General features: G+C 30.7%; 1 long non-coding RNA gene across 2 annotated transcripts in view; it reads right to left on the reverse strand.

Annotated features, from left to right (window-relative positions):
* The window catches only part of LOC149061940 (uncharacterized), a 189,567-nt gene that overhangs the window by 55,632 nt on the left and 108,133 nt on the right, over positions 1-25,802 (reverse strand). The window contains exons 3-4 of one of the 2 annotated variants that reach the window (XR_016189422.1): positions 11,217-11,309; positions 9,944-10,083 (exon numbers count right to left, since the gene is read on the reverse strand). The exons of the other annotated variant lie outside the window; for it this stretch is intronic. This is a non-coding gene — a long non-coding RNA (uncharacterized LOC149061940). Of the gene's footprint in view, positions 1-9,943; positions 10,084-11,216; positions 11,310-25,802 lie in introns of those variants that run through there. 2 annotated transcript variants of the gene reach the window in all.

A 25,802-nucleotide genomic window follows, 5' to 3' on the forward strand; every position in this document is an offset into this window, starting at 1 on the left:
TATGTGTGTGAGTGTGTTTGTGTATACATTTCGGAACGATAATATTTGTTTTTTATACACGCCCGATGTTTTAGTCAACGGCGGCGGTCGGTCGTAAAATAAAAAATATCGTCGAAAGCCCACCCCTAACACCTCTCTTCCCTTATATCACGCGCTTGCGCACTCACACAGAAGACAATTTCTTCTTATTTCTAATCTAATTTCTGCCCGTCGATATTTTCACAATTTAACTCTGATGAAATTATATACAATTATAAACATTAAATGTAGTAATTTTTTGGTCTTTGTGGCCTTAATCACCTATTCAAATGTGCATGATATGCACTTCATATTGAAACGAATTTCCTATATTCTGCAATGATATTTGAAATAAAAATATAAACAAAATCACATGATTGTACATTTATACACTATACTTATACTAACTATAGTGTATGCATAATATTGAAATAACTATGTAACTGATTAAATAATTTTAACAAAAGTAAATACTATATTATAATAGATACGGAAAATTCTGGTTGCATAAATAAGCTCTGTGACAATAAAATATAGTAACAAACTACAATAGAAAATTAATCATAGGTACGTTATTTCAAACATGTTTGGTAAATAGTTTATTGCAGGTGACTATAGTAATGGCGCTGTAACTCGTTTGCGCACATCGAAATCGGTCATTTAGTATTTACCTAAAAACGGATCACTCGTTTGCGCACAACGACACATTCACACACATGTATCGCTACAGATTGCTACTCGTATATAAACAATAAAATATTTTATAGACATATTATCTTATAACCGATAGAGTAGATTATATAATTTTAGATTTTTCGTATCTATAACTACTTTTAGTACAGTTTTAGTAGTTATGATTCAGTATAATACTCTGATATCGGTAATTATCAATTTAAGTAAATATCGTGTGAGTAGATAATATTCAAATTTTAGATGTGCCAATAAAAAAATGTCTTGCGAGTTATAGTAATTAAAAAAAAAAATTATTAAAGTAGCCGACACTCATAATCATGAATAATAATAATATGAGATAATTTTACAACAAACTTAGAACATAACGACGTAAAATTGCTACGAAGATCGATGTATGAATACAGAAAAAAAACATTATCAGCATTATCCTAGGCTTGTTAAACTGAGAAGGAAAATGTGCGCTAACGACTTTTGATATAGGTACTATATAGGTATACTCGTCACAAGTATAGCCAAAATATATGTGCGCAAATGAGTTGTAGTCTAGTAATGGTATTCTACAATATGGTAGAGTTTTCAATAGTTAAAAATTTACAATTTATTCGTTGGCTTGATAAAAATGTGGATTAATTTTGTTGAAATAATTGTAATGAAATGCACTTTTAAACAGTCGTGACTATAGAGCATTTATATAGCTGCTTTAGTCCTCCCATTGGCTACTGACTGTGGTATTATAAGATTTTTAAGAAACTCAAAGCACCCAAACACATTATTTATAAAGTTCTTAATTTGCATAATTTATACAATGTGTGTTGAGTTCCCGAGAAACATCAATCATGTAGAGCCATATAGAGGTACTTTATGAGTTTTCAAAAATAAGGTTTTATTAAAACCAAATTTGTAAATAAATACCATAAAAAAGGAATTGGCTATATAACTTTTTTTTTTTTTAAATAAATAGGGATAACATGAACATTTCACATTCATCTAATTTCTTTTGGTTTTAAAATTTAACTTAGCTTAATAGATATTTGAAATTCGAAGTACTTAAAAGACAAAATTGCAATATAAAAACATATACCTAATATCATGGCTAGTATCAATGAGTTATAATTATAATTATAATACCACATCAATATAACTAACAGATTCCTAATAAACAAACAAAATTGTGTTTGTCAATTTTGATCAACTGCGTCTTTGTAATTTTTTGAAACTATACCAGTAACAATACCTATCAACACATGCTGCAGAGGTCTGCAAGCATATGTTTTCAATCTAAAAATCGAATATTTTGTTTATAGAGACACTATAAAGACTATTATCATTATAGATAGGTGTATTCATATAGAGAATTTGCCTAAAAAGACAAAAAGAATAAATATATTGGTCTAATTAAAGTTACCCGTATACAAATATAATAGTGATGCATTTTAGATTCTGTATTACAGCAATGGGCGAATGTAAGTTCCTACACGAGACCTAGCAGGTAAACAAGATACATATGTTAGTTCCTAGTGTTACAACACGATAAAATAAGGTACATATGTAAGTTCCTACACAGTAATAACCAGGTGCATGTGTAAGTTCCTACACAGTAAAAAGCAGGTACATGTGTAAGTTCCTACACAGTAAAAAGCAGGTACATGTGTAAGTTCCTACACAGTAAAAAATAGGTAGGTACATGTGTAAGTTCCTACACTAAGTATATTATTAGTTATTAATATGATATTAGTTATAATGATATATGATATTATAATACTGTCATACATTTTAACCCTTTATTCTATATAATATATAATTCTTTATAATATTTAATAATTTACCTTATAAATATTATCAATTTAATAATTTTAAAAATAATAATTGTAATAATATAATAATAATTCGTCATTTATTAAAAAAAGTCGTAAATATTTCGTAAATCGAAAAATCGAATTTATAAGTCACTTTGTCAACTTTATCGATAAACTATCGTTATAATCTATCTTTATATATCCTATTATTTTATATAGGCATCACCATATATAGATTTAAACGAATGCGATAACATTATTTCATCACTTACTCTACACTATTATGTTCTTACAATTATATAGAATGCATTACTTATATTTTTTTTACAATTATTATTATTTTTGAAATTATTAAATTAAATTAGATAGACAGCTTCATATAAATTATATAGAATAAAGAGTTAATACATATGACAGTATTATAATATGATATAACTGTTATTAGATTGATAACTTATAATATTCCTAGTGTAGGAACTTACACATGTACCTGTTTTTCGTCGTGTAGGAACTAACATAGGTACCTGTTTTCCGTCGTGTAGGAACTAACATACGTTTCTTTTTTTTTTTCGTGTAGGAACTTACACATCACATATGTAGGAATTAACGTATGTAATTGTCTACCTGTTACTCTCGTGTAGGAACTTACGATTCCCCACAGCAATGATGAGTTGTATTTTTTTTTTTTTTTTGAGATTTTGTTTGTCAATATTTCAAATTATATATTTTTAGACATATCGTATACCTATATATATATATATACGATATACTAATATGATGATGACTGCACTCAATACCAAGAATAAAAATAACTACCCCTCTTTACCGAATCCCGGGTGTACATGACTCTGTCAGGAAACGCGTATAATACAATATATAGAACTGCCGGATTTCCTATGTACGTTTGCTTTTGCGCGTATTATACATATATTTGTAACATTATAACGACGTTATTATATTTGAACGATTATTCATTCGATCGTGCAGTGTTCATTTCTGTCCGACGTCTTTCTCGCGCCGCACCACCCGAAATCCGTCGACGGCGACTAATAACAATAATATAATAATATGGCCTCATAGCTCCTTCACAGTCCTTCCCCGCTTGTATTATATATATATATATATACTATAGACTCTCTCTCTCACTCACTCACTCACTCTATAATATATTATAATGCGTTACTACGGTCGCACGAGCGTGTGTGTGACATACATATGCTGTGTGTGTGTGTAGTCATACCATATGTAATTTGTCGATTCGAATGATTCAAAGTTATATTTGCCAAAGTCGGGACGGACTCGAGAGTAATAAATTACATAATCAGGAAACTGTGACGAATTATTTTACAACGTAATGTTGGTATTTAATAATCGCCGCCGCCGACGGTCCCCTATTAATGTATATACACCAATCCGCCGGAGGGGGTTCTTGTCATACACGCGAGTACAATGAAGAGGGTTAAAAATATTCAAAGCCCTCTGCCGCCGCCGACGTCGCTGCTGAGTGACTGCTCCACAGTCCTAAACATTAGCGACTATCAATATAATATGTACGTATATATATATATATATATATGTGGGTGTGTGTGTGTGTGGGTGTGGGTGTGCGTATTATTGTGATGGTGCGCGAGACCGGGGAGAGTATTAAATGTTTAATCTACTTCACACGGAAATCACATTAACGAATTAAGTCGCTCGCGTTACGCGTTTTATTATTATATTTCATCATATATATACTTACAAACGAATGTGTGTGTGTGTGTATTGCGACGCACACATATGTATGATATGCATGAGGATTTAAAAACATTAATATTCCGAATTCGCGAATAAGACGCACGCGAATCCTGCGCGCATAATATATAATATACTATTATTAAATATTATAAAGTGCTCAGCAGCGGTACCGATGATGGCCCTCACACCACCGTTCACCCTTTTCCCTGAGAGACGACTCTTATTACCACCTACACGGACGAAATATGCAACCCACTGCGACGCTATATCATAGCACCTACTGACGATGGTGTTGAATTAACTTTCAATAGAATCCGTTTCGTCAAACTTTTATTTTCACGAAACGCTGTTGCATTATCCATATTGTATGTCGTACGTCATTGTATTCGTTGTATAGCAGAAGCGGTCGACGATTTATTTGAATAATTTTGACCACTTGTGGGAGAGGGAGCGCGGCAGTCACCTGCAGGAAAACAACGTTTAACTCCATCCATGTGAATGATTCCATAGTCACTATTACTGTAAAATCAAAGCATAAAAACATTTTTAATTTCGCTTTGTCCAACAAATTATTTTATTATTGTTCGATGTCAATAATAAAACGATTTAAACCATTGTTACAAGAGTAACAAAAAAGGTATTGTAAACCAGTATGCTGCGCCTTTGGAAATATACTCATCGTGGCCATTATGGTCCAGAATATTGAAACATACAAGCTATAATATTAAATGTTGAAAGTTATAAGCATAAAATCATATTTAACCTACAAATAAAAATAGAGTCCTAAATAAGTGAAGACGTAAATATACGTGAATAAACAAATTCACGGGTACTTTTATACGTGAATAATACGGAGGATTCCGCTTAATGTGGGCAAACATTATGTCTGGTCCAAATACAAATGTATATTAACAATGTTAAACAAAACCGCGTAATATGGGCAGTTTTATTTTATCATAGTGTTAGAAATGCTTAGAATACACACAAGTGAATTTAAAAACGACTAATAGGAAATAAAGAAATAGGAAGATGAATAAGAATAAGAAGATACCGAACTACCAGTTACAGCTGGAGAGGCTAAAAAGTGTATATATATTGATGTGTTGCAGAAGTTCTTCATGCAAGAGGGTAACGAAAATAGCCCGTCTGATAAGCTTGAAGCGTGTGCCCATTTCGTCAACCAGATCCATACTAAACAGCTTAGACAACGAACAATTACAACTTTTTGTATACATTACACATCCAAATATTAATTTAATTTATTATACGTATTTAATTTTATTTAGTATTTTTTTTTTCAATTATATGATAGTACAAATAAAAACTTTTTTTATTATATTTTGATTAAACTAATTTCGGTTTTTATGGGCGACCGCTTAATATGGGCAAACAGGGCTAGTCTCAACGTGACCACATTAAACGGAATCCACAGCTGTATTGTACATTTTTTAAGCAATGGGTCTTAAAGCCGAACCTTATAAATTTCAAGTAAACACGTGAAAGCCTGTACTACGCGTTAAATGAGCATCATCGCTACTAAATACAATATTATTGGAATACTTTCAAATAATATAATAACAAAATGTATAGTTATTGAAACCGGAAGTACTATTATAATCGCGAATCAGTTTTACGAAATTGTCAAAATACACTTGGCTTGATGGAAACGAGTGTCTAAAATGAGTTTTGTTTTATAAGATATGATATTACGTATGTTACGGGCAAAGTATACAGTTTGGGCATTTTATACAATGCACTTCGTACATAGGGCAATGTTATGTATTATTAATATATATAAATACATAAATGCATTATATAGACATGTTAACAGTATAAATCGTAATGGCGTACATGATCATAGGCACAACTAGAGGTCAAACACCGGGGGTGCTAAAATTATGTAGATGAAACAGGTCCGTGCCCCGCGCCCCTAAATATCATTCTTCAATTTTATAATTACTATAAAAAATCTTAAATGCACTGTAAAAACATAAGCACACTGATATTTAAGTATCTAAACAGTAAGTATACCTCATAAATACATTAGGTATATTACCTATATATATTCATATAATAATCTAGTTTAAACAGATAAAAATGTCAATGTTACCTACATAACTAATATTTGATACAACCATATTATATATAACTATAATCATCATAAATAATTTGTGTTTCCACCAAAAACGTCAGATAAAAAAAACAATATGACGTAAAACAAAGAAAACTTTTTTGATATGATTTTTCCATTTTTGATATTTTTGATCTGGGGGTGCTAAATTAACAACTGGGGTGCTGAAGCCCCCCTAGTTGCGCCCATGTGTACATTATAGTTCTACTCGCTATAATAACCAACGGATAGTTCCCAGTTACCCACCGATCGTAACATGATACTTATGTTTATTGTTAGTATATAAACCGTATACGTGTAATATCATATAATATAAATGCTGAATATGCAACAGGCAATGTATATAAATTTTGTATTTACCTAGTGTTCCATCCTGTTTCGTCCACCATGTCCAATCGATAAATGAACATTACGTATAGCATCAAATAACTCTTCATTATGCACATAATATTAATTAATTTTGTTATTTTCTGATACTGTTATTAAAATTAACTTGTTAATATCAGCAACTTTTAAAACGCCATATTTTTTTAAGTTTATAATCATTCGGTTCCTTTATTTTTTGAATTGTTCTTTAATTGATTTCTATGAAAAATTAATCGATCATATTTTAACTTGGTAAAAAATGAAGTATTTGAAGCTTATTTTTTTTTTAACAAATTGTTTAAATCTTCGTTAAACTTTTTCATATTCGAACAAGCAGTTGGGTACGCATACTGAATCAATTAACCTGCACTATACAAACGATTCGCGGTTACTAAATAGTTCATTTTTGAGAATAGGCAAAAGGCCGATTGCCGCACTGCACGATAAACTCTACAACTACATATAATAAAACTTATAAATCAGTAAATATAGTTATAATATATTATGTCACATATACGCGTATAGTATGTGGAAAAGCGGACATCCCCATTGTAAAAATACGATAAGAACGAACAAACTAGTGACAGATAATTATTCGACTTTATTTTAACTATGTTTTATGCTTTATCATGATATATCATTAAATCATCTCATCCGTTATCTATATCGCCCAATATACGAAGGGCATTGTATAAAATGCCCAAATTGTATACTTCGCCCGTAACATGTACATACATATAAACTTAGTGAAGCGAGAAAATTATATTATTGTCTTACAACGATGGATTTTTTTTTTTTTTGAAACGTGATTGATTTTTGGGCAGATAGTCATAATATTATTATGCACTCTAAGCGATCGGTTACAGATGGTATATATATATATCAAATATAGATCTTTGGGAATTGCACTTTACTCCCCGGCGGCGTAGTTTTTCGGAAAACCGAGAAATGGATTTTATCATGTAAACATTTAAATTGTGTTCAATGTTCAAAATTACAACCCATATATAGACATATAGTAGACAATATCTACGTCATATTTTTTACGCATAAAAAACCCGAACGAACCCCGTCACGATATTCGTTCGTATTATACGCGGTAACAACTAGAGTGCGTTGACTATCATAATATTATTATTATATTTTGAACTAGCGTTGCTGTAGTTGTGCCAGCAGTCCAAAGTGTAAGAGAAAATATGAAGGAAACCGCTCGTAATATTATGTTTTGATCTTTGCGTCACCGCCATCGTCATGGATAGCAATAATAATAATCGCGTATGTAAGAGCCCGTTCGATTTTGTAATTAAACGCAAACACTAATATAATTATTTAATATATAGGCAATATTAAAAAAATTGTTGTCGTGGTGTCGCTGCAGTTGCTGACCATTCATTCTGCCTTTGAAGAAACTATTTTATTATTTTCTATGCTACCGTTACACAGGTCATGAATATATTGTACACCTTTTTCAAGCGTCTTTGATCGAAATATACTGTGTAGCTTGGCGTCTGTTCAGATCACAAGTGTTTGACTGCCAACATTGGCCGGTGCCACTAGTTTTAGGATGGGTGACCATCCAGGTTATGTGTTCCAAGTGGAAAATCCTTGTACACATACACGTGTATCAACCCCTACAAAAGCTAACGATCATAGTTGTCGGGATCTAAATAAAAAATAAAAAACAATTTATAGGTACTAACATTAGTGATGTTTGGAAGTTGAACTTTATGGATATTAAATTTTTTAAGCGAACACCGTCATCGTTTTTAAATTGTAAAATTTTATAGAAATTAAAATATTGTAAGAAACCGACGCACACACATGATAATATACGTTTGTGACATTTTTATGATTGATAATAATATGGTGCTATTAATATTGAGGCTTACAACCTGTAAGTAGGGTTGTAGCACGAAATCGGTTAGCGTCGGAGGTCGTACGCCGTGATGGAACTCGGCAACGATCTCATTGCCACAGACGAATCAACAGATACACTATAGTTATCATATACACAAAACATTAATTTTATTTTGTTGACAAATCAATGCGCTTAATATTTCCCCACGCGCATTACATTTCGTGTATAATAACGAATATACACATTTAACGTTACATCCGTCAAAACTATATATAATATGAGACGCACACACAAATATATATATACATATGATACGCGTATGTGTATCAGTAATAACATGTCAAAGAACTACTTGTTTAATGGATATTCATTTCTGGTCAAGTACCCAAACGGGGTGTCATTGTTGACGAAATCTCTAGAGATGAATATATGCATCATACACTGGGGTGAACACACACACACACACAAATTCACTCACTATAGGCCTTTAAATGGATGAATAAGTGGACGAGAGCTCGCGCGCGCGGAGACCTCTCGGCCCGGTCCCTCGTGTATCAAAACAGATTGCCATATTTCATTACAACCGTCCGGTGCTCAAATTTATGGGGTCTCTCGGTGTAAGAAGTGTGAAATAATCGAGTTGCCGCCGCCGCTGCGTATATATTATATCGCCGAGTGTGTACACAGTGTATACGCGTATAATAAAAATACTGTGTCGAGGACGCGGAGAAAAATGCAGATTGGATGATTGAAAGGAGGGGACCGAAACCCCTTTGTATATGGTATAATATTATGTAGGCGCGCGCCAAACGAACACAATATAATAATAATAATAATATACGCTTTTTACCCCCTAGGTCACATATTATTATTATTATTATTATTATATATATTATATTATCATACGACAATAACGATGTAAGATTTTTTTATCAATTCCGGTAACTGGTGACATGACGCCGTATAATTATATACATATATTATATTATATGTATACACGATTCGCTCTTTTTTACTCGCCCACTCTCCGGCATACAAATAGCATGGGTCGAGCGCAGTTCGACGTTTTATTATTATTACATTTTTCTCATTACCATAACACAGTGATTTATATTTGGTATTATATTGACTTTTCGACATGAAACCGTATACGATTTTATATAATATTATAATATGTATTAAATGCGCGTATAATATATCGGACAAAGCTTATATCCGGATGGAATATGGAATTATTGCTCTCTCCACACACGACATGACGTATACATCACGAGTAATATTATCGACTGCGCGACGACGACACTTCATAATATGTAGAGAAGGCACGGCACATATCGTTATTATATTACACAAAATACACCGTGCCAGATGATGCGTACCTGCAGGTGATCTTTTTCCACTGCTCCGATGTTCGATGCAGTCATGGTAGCGGTCCGATCCTGGTAACAGTGGTCAGTGATGATGGCGACTACATATAGAGGTACCTACACAATAGGTTAACTAACTAAATTTACCTATCAATAGTTTTATGAATTGTTAATACAATTTACGGCTAAAGTGCACTTTACAAACCCCCTCACGATTTTCAAATTTTTTTTTTCAGACGACTTGTTTTTTATGCTTAAAACGATGGTGTATTTTTTTTTCCCCGGAAACCATTATTTTGGAAGTTATAGCCTTCCAAAGTTTGTGATTTTACGTTTATATGCGGCTGACTGCCACGCGCAGCGCCTATAAGAAATTTTAATATTTTTTCTTACGTATTTTAACAAGTTGTGGGACATAGTCATTTTTTGGGTGAATAAATAATAAATAAATACTGTAAAAATGTAAAATATATTTAATATTATAATATGCTATATAGGTACTTATATAATAACAAGAATAATATAATGTATATAGGTAAATAGGTAACCATTAGTCGGTCATCTACCTGCGAAGATAATTGCTTTTTAACAACATTGTTTAATTCCGAGGTCTACCAAAGGTGGTTTTACACAGCAAATCGAGGGATATTTTCGATTTGCGGAGCGCAGCGATGGCGCCGAGGAGCGCAGCGACGAGTGCCGCAAACTGTGTAATCACTGCCCATACTGCGGCAGTAAAGTAGTGGTGTGGTGCGCATGTGAATAAACGTAAAATCGCTAACTTTGGAAGGCTCTAACTTCCAAAATAATGGTTTCCGGAAAAAAAAATACGCCATCGTTTTAAGCATAAAAAAACAAGTCGTCTGAAAAAAAATTGAAAATCGTGAGGGGGTTGGTAACGTGCATTTGTTCCCAATTTACTGTGATTTAATTTTATCGAGTTTAATAACTACATATTTTATCTATAACGATTACATTCAAAGTAACAACGATTATAAAAAATATTTATTTTTTTTTTTTTAATGTGCAGTTGATCGCCACTTCTCCCCACGACTTAAAACTTTTCTTTGCGATCAAACAACTATTTAATACACTGTACATAGCTTGTAAAGCATTGCACATAAAGTTTCATTATGCCGGATATTTTTGTGTTACAAAATCTGTAATACAAGTCATATACCCTTTGAAATTTCGAATTAGATTAAATTATCAGTCCCTCGTTAAGTCTAGAAAAAAAAAATAAGGTTTACCGTTTGATCCGTTCCGACTTGTTTCCTCTGTTTAAACTCAACGAACCGTGTAGAATTCTCAACCAAAAGTCGGGTACCTGACTGAAATGTTACCTACAATTAAAAGAACTAATAAGTTATAACCACGACTGTGCATGAGTGTGTGCGAGTGGGTATATAATATGTTAATATGGTCCGCGGGCCTCCAGGAATTCATAAATTATTCGAAATCGCATAGGAGCCCAGTAAATCACTCGAGAACGGCGCTTAATTAAAGTCTGTATACTCGCGATTGCATGTGCTCACTGCCGTATATTATAAACATTACAATAATTTAATGCACTGCAGGATTAGGATTCGTCTGCGATGAAATGTTCCTTATATCATCGTTCTGATCGTTAAAACTTATATAAAAATCTATATTGACACGAGGCCAGAAATATATTAATATCGTTTAAGAGGACGTTACACGACCATATTTGTTGTCTCCGTCTCACAATAAGTGCATAACGTAGCAGATTTACGTTCACACCAGATCACTTTCTCTACTCTCGTTATCAACTCTCGACACCTACTGCAGAACGAGTTATTATTATTAACATTATTATCATTAATGTATTTATTGAAGGTTATTATGTAATGCTTATTAGTTATTACTTTATAAAAATATTAACATATTTTTAAATTAACATTTTATTTAAAAAAAAAATAATAATAACTAATTCATAATATAGTTTTCGATAATCGTCATTCGTATTTTTGCTATTCGAGTTGCTTATGAAAATGGGTTTTTGGCAAGTTATATTATATATTATTCAGGTTTTATTAAGTAGTTTATTAATCTTTCATAATTTATAGACATTTGGTTAATTTGCAGGATGTAAAGTCATGGTTAAAATTATAAATCACAATATTTAATTCGAGTTTCAAAGAATGGTGTGGTTCAAACATAAGAAGTGAAAAATATAGAAATATAATTCAATGTTTGTAATGTTGTTAAAATAGTAGAAAATACACCACGGTATGAATATAATTATGGACTCTATAAACCGACTTAGAATTTGCCATACGAGAGTTACTCATGGCTACCTAATGGAAAATACTGAACCTCCTACATGCAGCTCTAGCAATTCTTTCATTACAGTCAAACACATCACAATCCACTGCCAAATCCTCACGGAGGCTAGAGAAGAATGTGAAATACCAAAAAATCTATACCAAGCTAGGTATATAGGACCCTATGATTCTAGCTATATAGGACCTTATGATTCTGACATATAAAAAAAATAATCACATTAAAAAAAAAAAATATTGAAATGTACAACTTAATTTAACTTTTTTTTTTTTTTTAAACATCGTTGTAAAAACTCATTATGTACATAACTATATAGTCTAACTGTGAGCCAATAACTTTGATGTTAATGCTTAATAAAAAATATAAATTAAATAAATTATCAACTAATAAACAAAAAATAAATAAATTCGAAATGTTATTTTTTATTTAAATCAATATTCATTGATTTTATTTTATTAAAATATTATATTATCATACTCTATATGGTTCATACTATGTTATCATGTACTACGCATGCGATGTTGTATAATATTGTTGTATAAAATCTTTGTCAAATGCCTATATATATGGCGCTGGTTATCGTTTGTTGTTAATTTTCACCTTTTTAGTAAGACATTTGCGCTACGTTCGGTTTTTGGGTTATACATCGTTTACGCATTGACCGTTTAAAAGGCACATCAAAATATTATTCAATAAATGAAAAAAAAATGTGCAAATGGTTTTCTAACTTTGGTCTTAAACTTTGCTCGTCTCTAAATTTACTCACGTAATGTTAAATTTTCGAACATTGCACATGTGTATAAGGTGATGTACAATAATATACTAAGTAAAAATGTAATTTTGTAACTCACGTTTTCGAGTTTTTGATGAATTTTGTCAAAATTTGAACAAAAAAATGTATATAAGTTATTTTTTTAATGTCAAAAATCTTAAATTATTTATCATCTATATAATATTATACATCATGTACCTTACACAATTCGTTATACCCTTCTATTGTTTAGAATATTGATGCGCATTTGATGTACGATAATTTGGTACTGGTAAGCAGACGATGCGCAAATGATATACGGCCCTATATGGCTATATTTTATTTTTAATCACATAATTTAATTGAACTTGTTACAATAATAATGTAAGGCGAACAATACAACCGTCGAGAAGGTATTATAGTGCATTCCACGGAACGTACGCCAAACACTCGTTTAATATTCTAGCGGAAAGTTGATCAAGATTGTATTCCTTAAAACGAAATTGTTTGCATACTGCTTAACATTTATACATAAATAAGGTATGTAGCTTTATTTAAAACTTGTATACAATAAAATAAAGTCTCGCGCCGTGCAAATAATAGAGCTGCAAGTGCATTAATATTTTACAATAACATTATATCATACTTTGCGATCAATCAAAATCGATTTCCTCACTAATTATAACGGATATCAATACTTTACCTATCCACGACATTATAAACTTCCGGTGATTCTCCTTAAACATTTTTCAGTTGATTTAGATCTGTAGGGGTTGTGATTGGGTAAAATGTAAGATGTTATTGTGGGGTCGAGATCTTCACAACTACGTTGCATAATAATTCTTTAAACAGTTTTATTAGGTCATTCACCTGCAGGCAGGTTTGTTTGAGAATTAATATTATATTATATTTCACATGCCTATGATGCATATTATATTGTATAATATGTGATGCATATTTTTTTGACCTTTGCATTATCACGAACACAAAAACGAATAAAAATAATGATAATAAACCATGCCTTTAAATCTACACGTAGTAAAAGAGTAAACAAAAATTATACCAACAAAGACTAAAAAATAAACACTGTTTAACATTCAAAATAAAAACTCTGTTTTTAATTTGTAATATTTTTGTAGCGGTGTACTGAAATAAAATGATAAAAAATTCATTAAAATTAAAATAAATAATTCTAAATATACAGTTCATCGCTCTCTGCCATCTTCGAGTTTATCACAGAGGCAAAACTGCAAAATAAAATATAAAAACTGTATAAATAATAAATTCGTTGATATAAATAATGTAAAAAAATTGTAACACAATGACCTATGTCACCTAAAGTAAATTTAGGTAAATAAAAAAAAATTCCAAGTATAAAAACAGTTTTTTTTTTAGTGTGTGATTCATTTATATACAGTATTGATATTTTTACAATTTAAAAAGATCGTCATTTACCTATACGGAATGTAACAGGTCTATTTGAATAATGGTGGTGCTATGCATCACATGGTAACGTTAAATAATGATAATAAATATATATTTATTAATGATTACCAAACCAACCTTTTAAAGGTAAAAAAAATACCGATTAGAGAGAAATAAATTTGAATTTTAACAAACTTTGAAAATTGTTAAAAAATCAATGACTTAACTAAAAATTAAGTTTTAAACGCCAAAACGGGTTTTAAATATTTATTTATAAAATACCTATCTTGGATTTTAAGAAAAAATTTTAATACAAAATTTAAATTATTCAATTTTAGTAAAAAAAAAAATAAATATTAAATATAAAACATAAAAATTATAATGCAGAGCTTTAGAAATCATTACAAAAATAAACTTAAAAATATTGAATGGAAAAAAATGTATAGCATTAGTCAAATACACCTGTTACAGCTATATAGTAGCTGCGATTAAATATGTTGAGGTGGATTTTAAATGTAATTTTTTTTTTGATTGTGGGAAGGGGTAGTTGGTAGTTCAATTTTATAAAGTAGATAGAAAATAAGCTTCGAGGAAGCTTTATTTCTTTGATCAAATCAAATAAAAGATAGCACGGAACTACTGAATTATTCTTTTTAAGAAATTTTTTAATTAATTTTAGGTTCTGAGCGAAGCAACTGCAAATACAAGGAATGATAAGTCTTACATGATGACGTGAGGTTTCTTTTCATTTCGTTTTGTTTGCTATATTTTTCTTCAAAAGTTAAGTGTGTTTTAAAAGTTTTGTGTAATTATATTATTTATAAGATTTTTGAGAAGTAAACCATTTGATTTTCTTGTTTTAGTGTACTAGTGTCTCTAAACAAATACGAAAAAACTATCGATATTGATGCTGATGTTAATACGATTTTTAAATTGTAATTATCAGGTTTAGGATGTTTAAAACATTCAATCGTTAAAAATCGTATCATTTATTATTCATTCGAAATAAGTAGATATATAGTTACAATAAATTATTAAATAGGAATATGTATTGTGTTTCATACTAAATATTATTTGGACGTTATAGTTAGAGGTGACACCAAAAGTAATACCCATATATCTATTACTATTGCATAACATATTTATGACATGCATATTGTATGTACATGTTAAATCCAACAATAATAAAAAAAAATGTTTTTAAAAAATTCACCATTACGCCCGCATCGTCCTGTGTCCATTGTACTACAAATCGCACATAGATCCGGTGCCATAAAATATCAATCAAAATATAAACTTCAAATGGTTATAAAAAATGAATCTGAACTCCACTAAACTTTTTTTTTTAAATAGAAAAACTTATGAGGAATCTCGTATGAAACTTTTTAGTCGTAGATTTAAAGAGAACACATTTTTAATAAATTTCTTACAACAAAATAATTTGAATATTCTCACAACTTTAATGAATTTCGTAAAAATATTCTCAATTTAAATAGGTACCAAAAAAACAGTGGCCCTACATTTTCGATATTTTTTAAATTGTTAATGAACAACATTTCGAAAAACTTTTATTGGAACAAAAAAATAGAGCTGCAGAAATATTGTATTATTATGTACAGTTCGGTTACACTGCAGCGGTATTTACGCCATAGATTCTGTACGGTTTCTACGTTATTATACCGTCTAATAACAGCCGTTTTTAAGTCTATCGAGCCATTACACTACACGGTGGACGCGGTGAAATTGAGCAGTAAGGATATAGTCGATTTAAAAATGGTTTTTTAGACGATAACGTAAAAAACCGTTTGGACTATACGGCGAAAATACCGCAGAGTGACCGGGCCAATACAAATACATATTTTATTGAAAATGTAGTCACGTATCTTCGATTAACTCTTTTTTCGAATTATACCGCAATTATTAATCAATATCGAAATTTCATTTTATTTTTCATGATGTAGTGTATTTACTGTGAATTTTTTACTTTTAACCCGTGGGAGGAGTGGCTAACCACGGGAATAATCGTTTACCCATAGAATAACATTGAGTGAAGAACGCGAGCGAGCGATGTTATGATAATATTTTAATAATAATTTTAAAATGTAACATACGTGTCATTTACATTGCATGAATATTACATTTTGTTCTCGCACATCTTGCAGAAAACGAGTACTTATCCCCCCTCCCTCTCATTTCTCGCCCACCCATGTATTAATATAAGTATATATATAATTTCTGTGAATTATACCTCTATGTATGTATGAAAATATATATATTATACATAAATATAGTATATACATCTGCAGCTTTTGTATCCATTACATCTAAGCGCGTATAACACTTTGAAGGCCCCGAGGAAAAGCTAATATTTAATGCAAGTGACAAAATCAGAGGCGTTTGTAATCCGGTGCGTCGCTCGCCGGCGGGCCATGGGGGGGAGGGGAGGGCAGGCGGGGCGAGGCAATTTTAGACAACCCTTTACAGCTTAAAACGAATATGTTTATTCGACGTGAAAACCCATGCGTTTAGTTTGCAAAAGTTCAAAGGGCTTTTCCAGTCAGATGTACATTAATTTTCCACGCCGCTGAATAGGATTGCATTAATGAGTTGAACAAGAGTTGATACATTTAATGGCATACACACGGTGTGTAATTCCGGATCCGTCTATATATGATGCGAGCAGTGCGTACACGCGCAATCGCAGCTCACCTATATACACAATAATATATTGTGTATATTATATGCCCGACGCCAAATAAATAGTGTATATTGTTACACACATTATGTACACCGAATATATATATAATACTGTGTGTATACGAATTTTGTATATCAAACACACGACAGTGTTATTCATCTATTCCGAGAAACGGGCAGGTGTGTGTATTACCTAGATACAATATTATAGTAAACACAAGTAGATCAGCTACATCAAGTTTTGGGTAAGTACGTAACATACTATATACATACATACGACCCGCGGCTGCGAAAATAATGCAGCCACACAAATCCGGTGGCCACCTAGCCGTATACGATCTGCTTGTACGACACATCACGAACGCAGAAACCAGAAAACGACCATAACATTGGTTAGTATATAATATATGTAGGTATATGTCAACGGCAAGGCGAGATTCGGTCAGATTTTTTAGCGTAAGCGAACTTGAAATTTAATTTTTTTTAAACTGGTCTTTGCACGCCTTCGTGTTTTTTTGGTTTTGAATTTTCGAGCGTAATGCTTTAGAACAAAGTCATTCGTATAAAACAAATAATACATAATAAGTGTAATAATAGTATATATTTATTCGGCACCCGCACTGCAATAACTGAGATATATATGTAGGTACTTGGTGTTGCGTTCAATAAAACGAAAGTTCAAAATAACTTGTGGAGTGCAAAACCCCGTCTTCCTCTTCTCGTCATGAGTGTCACTGGAGTTTAATAGTCGCAGGGACTATATATATAATAAAAGTTGAAAATTAACCGTAGAGTAAAATCGAGGCTCTGGCCTCCATCATTAGAAACAAAATTCAAAATTCAAATATAATAGTAACGTAGTAATAGGTATATTCAAATATCATGAAAATGTTTATAAAATAACACTGTCGATAATTTGTTTAGATGATTATCTTTCTATACGTTTCATCAGAGCTAAATCACTGAATCACTGCAGATATGTGTTTTGAAACTCTTTTTACATAACCGCGTACAAGAAAATTCTACAGCATGAATATCGTATTATACAATTATACGGGGCATAGATAATATCATTATTATAAATTGTGCGAATACCCATTACAGTTGTTTTTTTTCTATACGAGGAGTTGGATTTTGAACAGGATGAGGGGATTAAAAGCAAAACGTACCGAGGCGGCTAAAAATGTCAAAGGAGACTAATCTCTCCCCCCCCCCACCAGTTACGCAAATGTGTATGTTTTTCCGGAAGTCTGTAAAATAAGTTGGATCTTCGTTCGCAGTTTGTCTCATAATATTGACACCAAAACACCAATTTCATATTACAAAAATTATATAAAGGTGCCATAGCAGCATGTCTATCGATCATATATACCTAGGTCTCGTATACACAATAATATTTGCACAAAATCATATTAATTACTATATTATGTAACAAAAATGTTAGTGTTTATATATATGGTATAAAGACATAATTCTGGCATCTCCATTTTGACATCGGGGCAAGGAAGTCCAGAACTCTACAGCGGAAACAAATTAATCTGCTGCAAAATATGATAATATTATAAACATCATTACATGGGTAGACTGGACAGTGTGACATAGTGGCAATCTGTGTCATCGATGTCGAGGTCGATATTTTGTGTGATATATAGCAGTAGCGCCGTATCCAGGGGGTGAGAGCTTTTGAGCTTAAGCCTTCCCCCACCTGGGTTTAGTAAATTTTTAAGAAGAATGGCTCTTTTCTATGAAAAGGTTCCTGACCTAAGGTTCCTGTTCACAATAAGAAGTATACGTATTAAATAATCACGGTGTGTTACAAATATGTCAACTATAATATGTGCGTGAAATGTAGTTCGGCATAATGACATAATTGCACGCGTCTCTATATTGACCTCAGAGCCCAGAAAGACGTTTGACAGTGTATTACAACCCGCATTATATTAAATAAGGTAGGTAACCCAAACACATATTACACAGTTGACGATCCTATATGTGTACGAAGAGTATACAAACTATAATTTATTAAAACCTTATATACTGTACAAACAATCGTAAATCTACTTTATACTATAATAACAGAAAATGTAAACGTCCGAAAATAAGGAAACTAATATAATTGTAAGATTAATTGATTTTGATGTGTTCCGAAATATATTGCAGCAATATACGTATATATATACATATATATGGAATTATTGTATATCACTATATAGAAAGTCTGTAAATCCTAAATTTGTAGCTACCTACTTTAAGGCGAGGACCACATCTGAATGAATCATTAGGACCAGGCATCGAAAACATTGCAAATATGTTAGCTTTCATAAGAAAAATCTATATATACGATACAATTTAAATTTTCTGCCAACGATAACCATAACATTAATGTTAACTAGTGGACAGGAAAAGTTTTATAATTAAATAAAGATAAAATCATATATTGAATTATCTAAATCCACATTATCCATAGCAGTATGTTATTGTATATTATATAAAGATTGATAACTCAAACAATAGAAACTAATCTTATGAATTTAAATTTGGATATATGAAACTTTCAAACACACATAATGAACTCATCAATTTACAATATAATAAAAGGTTAAAAAAAAAAAAAAAATGTTTAGTTTGTAGTTTGTATCGCCACAAGAAGCACTAGAAAGATAGAGAAAATTGGAGTATTCGAATATATAGTTTTTAAGTATGCTTAAGAATTTCAAAAACCAGGATTCAAACAAATGCATTATTTAAGGATATAAAAGGGGGGGGAATGAATCACCCTATGCATTATTATTATTAAGTCAACAACAATTGTTTCTTTATAGATTAATAATTCGTCACACAAACCGCGCGTAATGATTATAATGCCAAATCTGTATTTTGCGTAGTAAACTTATTATATACTTATATGTTTCGAATTAATTAATCAAATAATTTCCTATTTATTATTGTAAAATAATTTAACATGACATATGCATTTATAAGCAATTAAATCTATAAACTTTTTTAATATGACGTAAGTGTAATTTATAATTAAAATATATTGTATGCGCGCGATATTGCAAAGGGTTGGTGTAGTCACGGTGTAGATGTGGAGAAGAGGGTGGTACAACCCCTACGTCACACTTTCCAACGAAAATAACCCTTCAACTCGAAAACTTAAGCTACGCCCATGGTTCTATACTCACTCATATTGCACGTAAAATACTTGTAGCTCGTAGCGACTATAATATTATATGTGTAATTACTAATTAATGTGTTAATTGTGTAAAATTTTACCCATTGTATTATTGTTCGTAGGAAATAGATTATTTTCATTAAAAAATGTCTTCACGCTTATTCAACGGTTATAATATAATACCATACAAATGGTTAACATTTGTGAAACTATTTGATAAAATGGTATACACAATAAGAAAACAATTTTTTTTTTAAAGACATTTTAAGACTTATACAAACTTGAGAATATATTTATTTTAGATTTTGAGTGAATCGAAGAATGTTATATTTTTGTACAATTAATTTTTTTCCGTCATAATGTAAGTCATAATTGTTTTAGGGAGAAGAAGTGATCCAATCAAGTCGTAATTACCCTATTTTCAGTATACATATCAAATTTAATGTACCTACATTTTACTTCGGGGAGGTCATCATTATATACTATGCAAAAGGAAAACCCTAAAAACGATGAAATTTAAAATACACACGGTTTTCAATAAATCGATTTTAGATTTTTTCGTTATAATTTATAAAATACAAATTTCTGAGACTGTTGAAACTGTCGAGAGTTATTCAATCATATAACAGTGGTATACAATTAGGACTTCATTTTTGAGAAAAGGATATGGAAAAATATTTTTGTTAAAATAAAAAATATGATATTTTTGCTATTTTTAGGTAATTTTATTGAGTCTATCATCCTTATAAAATATGTCATTTGATTTCATGTTTTATATTTTATTTTTAAATTTATCTTATAACACACATAGACTATCACAAATTCACAATTATATTATTTTCAAAAATTAATATTTTATTTTCCATTTATAACGAATAACACAACATTTATACGTACAGTATGCTAAATAAAATTACATAAGAAGAACCCGTATTTTAACAAACCAAAAAAACATTGAATGTTTTAGGTGTCGAAATCAAGTAGGTTTGCGTATAATACGTATAGGTACGGTCGAATTTGTAAAGTTTGATTTTAGGCCAATTTAATAATACGAATGGTGGATATATAGCTACGTCGACGGCCAAGCGGTAAGTAGTATATTGTTGTATGCGTAAGATTAATATCGTTAGAGTTAAAAAAAAAAAAAGAGCAAAGAATAAAGGTCAAAATTAAAAATATTTTATGATCCGACCCGACCCCGGAGAGACACAACGCTGCAGAGCACCAGTGACCGAAACGCCCGTCTGCGGCCACTGCAGCGGACTGAGGTGACATGTTTGCCGCTAATTCGACCAGTAATTACATTACTTTCGGCGTATCCTTTTTGCAGGGACATACTCGCATATATATATACATATATATATATATATATATATAATATGGTCGTGTTCCGCTCGTTAAAAGATTCCCGCAGCAGTCGGGAAGCACCGCGACTATAATACAATGGAATGATTAAAGTATTGTTCAACCGACCATATTATTGCTGCTCCGATTTTAATAATATGCGCGCATAAAGAGTTTAGCGTTTCGACGGGAATAAAGCTGCAGCATGTTCGTATTCGTGCGATGTTATATTATGATTTGGGTTCGAAAAAAACTAATCGACCCGTCCGACGTCTATTAATACATAAACAACTGGGACATGGTATACACGCGGTATATAGATTGGATTGTATGTTATATCTACAGTCAGCAGCCGTAAAAATGTGTAATTATTTTCCGTCTTCATTCAAATGACCTACAATATTAAAGTTTACGATGGATTAGAATATATTATTACAACCCTCTACGAATTAAAGTAAATATTAAATACCTTAATGTCTATTCTAAACTACAACTATGAATAAACAATAAACCAAACTACCGTTTCCACATTTATGTATATATATATATGATATAATCTGTATTGAAAACATTTTGAGTATGGTAATATAATACTGTTTATGCAACAACTTACTGAAATTATCCTTCAGAATTTTCGAGATAACTTTATTATTCCTCTCTAATACTAAAATACTATAGCATCAATATATATTTAATACCATTATTATTATTGTGGGTCTTGTTTTCCTGTTAATTTTGAACCATGTTTTGAACACTTAGAACTTCTATAATACTTGAACGGGATGATTGTATATTAAGAGTGTTTATATTTAGTGATACTCAATCAAAATGATATAGCTTTCGTAATAATGACCAAATATAAATTAAAATGACCTTTACCGATCATGATAATGCATCACCAAACAACAATAAACAATACAATTAGTTTCATAGATGAATTAAGCATTACAATATACATATACCTACAATTATAATACTCGTATAATATTATACTAGAATGGATTGTCTAGTGCTCTCACCACTCGATAACTCCCTAAAAGATTTTACCTAAATAGTAATATTTATTAAATATTTCAATAATACTCATAACTGTTATTATAATATTATTAATTATTTTAGTTGCCATAAAAATTGTATATAAACTGAAATATATACATACGAGTATATATATATGCTGCCGTTTTTTTATACAAATTGGAATAAAAAACCACTCACTGGAATAGGTGATGTGGTGATATTTTACAAATTGAATTTCTGCTGAACTAGATAATTTATTATTAAAAAATCGCGTAATACAAATTTAACAGGCTAAGGTTTACATTATTTTAATATCGATCGTCCATTGCGCTGAAAATTGTGGTCAACCTACTTTCGAAAGAGTTTCTTTCCCATGTACAACACGATAAAAAATAAACCGATTGAAAAATTACAAAAGGAGTATATAGCGATGATAATAATGAATTAATTAAAAATCTTTAATATTTACTGGCGTAATGACGTATATTCTACCGATATCTCTATATATATTATGTACCTATAGTTATAATTTATTATTGATATTACTTTATTATTAGTTTGGTATACCGGAATGAACGAAAATTTAAATGATTAAAAATTTGTATTGAACCAAAAAAATTACAGAACATTCCAGTGCGATCGGTCGAAAAATATTTTTAAATAAAATGTAATTAGTAATTAACAAATATATTTGGATCCATCTTGAGACAAAACAAAACATTCGACAAAAAAGAAAATTATTTAATATTAAATAACAAACTTTTGAAAATAGGTATGGGGAAAAATGTCAAGATCAAAAAATTTTTGGAAGAAGATGTCCTATTAGATAGGTACACCAAAAATAGTTTTGGGAAAATGTTCATCATTTACCGATACATATTAATATTAGGTATGTACGTTGTTTGAGATGGGTGTAATACGTATGATGTATGAAGCATCGTGAAAAATGTGTTGACGTGAATTTGTGATGTCAACAGTCTTCTGGTAGGTATCTATTCTATCAGTATAACGAAAATGTCACCACCTTTCGTATAATATTACATAGCTCTGTTAAAAGTTTTCTCAAAACTACCTACGGCCAGAATTCGTAAAAATGACCTTTTTAAAGTACATACATCTGTGTCCACTTTCCAATCAATACACACAGGCATATATGTGTATACGGAGGAGGACTATAGCCATACAAAACTTTTAAGCACTTTTACTGCCCCAAAAAGTATTTTATTTTTTTTTTTTCAGAAGAATAAGACACATCGTCGTTGTAAAACCTGCAATAGCTTAAAATCGAAATGACCCCTCGTAAAAAAAAACACGCTTTTTATAAAGTGTATATATATACGAACTTAATAAATTTATGTCATAGGTACATCTAAAACAAGTAACTGCCGAAAATCAACTAACAATCTGCTTTGACGATGACGCATGTGCACGCATTACGCAAAATAAATACCTGATAGTAATTGTGTACCTACATATGAATGCATTTTTCTTTTTGTGTATATTGCAAAACTTATAGTTGATGTAAATGCTTGGATGAGGGTGGTTTCTATATACGCAGTAAATTGGATTTAGTTGATACTTTTGAAAGGCAGAAATAAAAAGCCTTTCAAAATAATCAGGTAAAACAAAAATAAAGGTGGACTATTGTTTATTTAATGTACAAGCATTTTAGCATTTTATTTATGAAACAAAATTAAAAGGTTTGGTATCTATTATTTTGTTTTGCATTTTTGTTGCTTTTAAATTTTTTAAAATTATTTTGGGTCGCATTTATATTTTTCAGACCATTGGAATGTTTTAGGTGTTTAATTTCCAACCTTTACTGATTGTCAAGTCGATCACAACATGGATACTATTATATTATATACATATCGAAAATAAAAAATTAACAACAATTTATGCATCAGTAAAAATATTTGTGCAAGTTTTTAACTTCTAAAATGCGTAAAAGTCACAGTTTTCACAAATTATCTGCAAATTGAGAGGTAAGGTTGTTGTTTTTTTTTTCCATTGAGTAAATTTGCTTACTTATCCTAGAAAAATGTCAGTAGTTTTGAATAAAAAAAAAAAAAGGGTTCACAAAAAGCGATAATGTACATAATAAAACACACTGTAAACTCAATAGATTTCCCGCTTCGCACACAATCTGAAAATGCATCCGTTACACGTGGCTCAATGAATACGAAATACCGCGGATATTGTATTAGCAGCATACTCCCCTACCCCAATCAACGTAACATTTCAAATTGTCCTTATTTTTGCACAGACAATGAATCTTATTGACTTATCACGAACACTGGTACAATATTATTTTATTATGTTATCACTAGAATTCTAGAGAAATTGCGACATTTTATTCCGTATACAGGGTGATTTTTTAATCATGAACCACTCATTATTTCAAAAAGTATCAATGTTTTTTAAAATATTTTTTTACAAAGTTTCATATTGTTAAAAAAACAACGATTTTATGAAAAAATTATATTTTTTAATATTTTTTATCCTTATAATTTTTTAAGTTTTTACTTTTTTGAATGGCAACCTACAGTTTTAATTTCATATTCCAAAGCAGAATATTTTTCTAAGTATTTTGATACGTAAAAATCGAATTTTGGACGAGTAGTTCATGAGTTATAAGTATTTAAAGTTTAGACAAGCGGAGTAGTGGACAAACATTTTGCGGGGTAACCCCGTACCACTCCACTCCGCCAATCTAAACTTTAAATACTTATAACTCATAAACTACTCGTCCAAAATTCGACTTTTACGTATCAAAATACTTAGAAAAATATTCTGCTTTGGAATATGAAATTAAAACTCTAGGTTGCCATTCAAAAAAGTAAAAAACTTAAAAAATTATAAGGATAAAAAATATTAAAAAATATAATTTTTTTATAAAAACGTTGTTTTTTTAACAACATGAAACTTTGTAAAAAAATATTTTCAAAAACATTGATACTTTTTGAAATAATGAGTGGTTCATGATAAAAAAATCGCCCTGTATATGTCCCACAAAGAGGTAAAATATCCACATATGCAAATCAAGTTTATCATTCTAAACAATGTTTTATAGTATATACGTCACGAAATAATTCAAAAAACTTATGATAATGTTTATGTGAT

The sequence above is a fragment of the Diuraphis noxia genome, unplaced genomic scaffold, assembly GCF_037042655.1.
Source record: "Diuraphis noxia isolate RWA-SAM2 unplaced genomic scaffold, SU_Dnox_SAM2 contig0001, whole genome shotgun sequence".
Lineage (NCBI taxonomy): Eukaryota > Metazoa > Arthropoda > Insecta > Hemiptera > Aphididae > Diuraphis > Diuraphis noxia.